The 2,795-nt window shown below is 44.6% G+C and overlaps 1 pseudogene; it reads right to left on the bottom strand.

Annotated features, from left to right (window-relative positions):
* Window positions 1-1,525: 1,525 nt before the first annotated feature.
* On the bottom strand, window positions 1,526-2,281 carry LOC121138466 (annotated as a pseudogene).
* Window positions 2,282-2,795: the final 514 nt, after the last annotated feature.

Genomic DNA, 2,795 nt, shown 5'->3' with positions numbered 1-2,795 from the left:
TAAACTATTAAATGAATGCCTGGAAGTTCTTTCCTCTAGGAAGAGGGCTTCATATCCTGTTTGTGAGCAGTCTGCTTCTCAAGATCAATCATATTGAAAGTGTCAGTCAATCACAGCTGGGAATTTTCTATCAAAAACCAATAATGTTATGATTTCTTTTTCTCCTTTTTAAGAAACAAACTATCTGATTTCCTGACTTTGGTGTAACTAGAAGTGTTAGAAATGATATCTGTATCCCATAATGCAAGCTATAAATATATCAAACGAAAGCAAATTCTTTCTGCAGAGTGGGTATCATTTGACTGTAGCCCAGCAACAACACACACATGAAAATGCTGTCTTCAAAGTTTAGTATCTAAATCATCAGGGAGCTTGATTGGGATTAACAACTTAATCTATTACTGCAGTTTAAAATGGAAAGAGCTGTCAAAGGAGAACTGAAAGAGTCAGGTAGAGGAGGACAAGTTAGGAGCAGCAAAGGCCTGGCCTTTGAGCCTGTCTACATGAGAGAATTCATTTTAGCAGTGGTGGGGATGGAAGAATTATTTTACCAATATCTAAAAATGGACCCACAGTTCAGATGGGGAAAGTATGGATTCTCACTAAATCAATGTCCTTTTCCTTTTTGAAAACCCGTAAAGTCTTTAGCAATAACTAGACTACCAAAAGACTCTGCCAGATGCAGTTGTCTTCCTCACCTTTGTCATCTACTCTGCCAAATCCAGGTGCAAAGAAAGAGTAGTGAGGCTTTGGGTGAATGGTGCAGCCATGATGATGATAACCATACTCACGCAACCTGAGCAGTACTGGATGAACTAATACAGGCTTCTTCAAACAGAAACACCACAGAATCCACAAAATGGTTGTCAGATTTTTTATTCCTTTTCTAGTGTTTGGTTTACAGAAATGGATACACCCAGAGAGACAAGAGGAGGACTTCATTCCACTGGATATCCAGTTAGAGAATTTGAGAAGTCTTCCTCATATGCTGACAGCTGAAATCATGGAACTGGTCCTCTGCAGAAGCCCCAACTGCTTCGGCAACCTGAGTCAAAGGTTCCGTCTCCACACCCTGGATCTGGAGAGAAAAACTGTCTTCCTTCCTCTTCCTCGTCCTTTGTAAGCACAAATTCATGTTTGTTTTCTGCTTTGGTCTAAATCCTTGAGCATATGCTCTGCTCAGTCTTATCCAGACAGGTCCCTCAAAAGAAACCCTGTTGGGATATGCTTGGGGCCAATAACCTCACTGATTGCCGAGTATCAGACTCAATGTAGTGAAAGCAAACCAGTACAGCATCTGGGTAGAGAATCCCAGAATGCAGTGATCTCTCTACCCAAAACTGCTATTCAACTTATTTCCTGGGGTATTAAATGCCTGAGCCCCCATTCCATCTTTCCACAGGTTCTGTGAAAATGCTCCAGTGTCCCGAAGTCTACCTAGGTGTCCTTGAAAACAATGCTGGCTGCCACTTATGGAATAAACCTGTAGGACAGAGCTGAGAGGATCGTAAGATTGCTTGAGGCATTAGGGAGGGGGCTCCAGTAAAGAGCAGTGAGCAGAAGCCAGGGAGCTGTATGCTTCAGCCAGCAAGTGGGGATATGTGCCCACAATTGTCTTCCAGCTTGAAGTCTCAGAGATTTCAGAAGCATGAGTTGTAATTAAATCCAGTGCCTGGGTTTTCAGCTGCCTTGCAAAGTGGAGGTCAGCCTGGACGAGAGTGTGTGCAGCAGTCTCCACGGAGAGGTCCTTGCAGAGGGTTTCCTCGCACATGACCTTCAAATGCTGCAGGCCATACTTGTCGGCAACTGCAAGCAGAACATCTGCCATGCTGTGATCTGGTGCCTTCTCAGTGTAAATGAAGCCCATCATTGCCCTGAAGCCTTGAGGCTCCATGTCCTGGATCTCAATGCGGTTTCTTCAGCTCTCCTCCATGTCATGTTCAAACATGGCTCTGAAAACTGAAGAGCGAGCTGCTAAGATGGCCTTGTGAGCCTAGAATTCCTGGCCAGCTAACACCAGGCAGATGTCTGTGAAGTAGGAATTCTCCCACAGCTCTCCTAGCTCATCTGCCAGATTGCACCTTGGAACCTGGATCGCTGGCATCCTGGTCTCTTCAGAGAAGCCAAAGGAGTCTTGGACCACAGTCATTTTGCAATGTAGGCTGAGTTCATTGTCTTCGAGCAGCCAAGGCTCCTTGGACAAGAGGAAATCTTGAAGGATGAACTTTCTGAATCCCCAATGTTGCTTTTGTAGGAACCTGTAGAATCTTGGGCTCTTCATGCCTTGTGTTTTCTCTCCTTCAGAATCGATGACCCAAAACTGGATCTTTGCCTACACTGGTCTCCTTGGGCAGCTGAGCAACGTTAGGTAAACTGACAAGTAGCCTTTGATTTCTTCATCCATCCCGTGCGGGTGTATTTTCAAACTCCATCTGTTTTTGCCCTGGCTCCTGAGGATTAGGTTGGATTTTCAATGGCTTTTCTCATTTCCTGCAGGATAGAACAGAAGTTGCTGATGGTCCAACTGTAGGTCAATTTCTGGAATTGACTTCTGTGAAGCCCCAGGTCTCCGCTGCCAGGTCCCCTGACATATCTGCTTGTGGCAGATTGACAGTTAACCTGGCTCCAAAATGAATAGGTAGGGCATTTTTTTTCTTCAACCTGCAGGTCACAATTAAAGTTACCTGTAACACCAAAAAATAAAAGACCAGAGACTAATATTGGGGCTAAAGCTTCAATCTGAAGGTCAGGCAATCAAAGCCGCCAAGCCACTAGCTCTTGCCTCTACCTCAGGC

This window comes from Mesocricetus auratus, unplaced genomic scaffold, assembly GCF_017639785.1.
Source record: "Mesocricetus auratus isolate SY011 unplaced genomic scaffold, BCM_Maur_2.0 contig_6512_pilon_obj, whole genome shotgun sequence".
Classification (NCBI taxonomy): Eukaryota; Metazoa; Chordata; class Mammalia; order Rodentia; family Cricetidae; genus Mesocricetus; species Mesocricetus auratus.
Note: the sequence above shows the minus strand (reverse complement) of the source record. Positions and strands in the feature narration are given on the sequence as shown.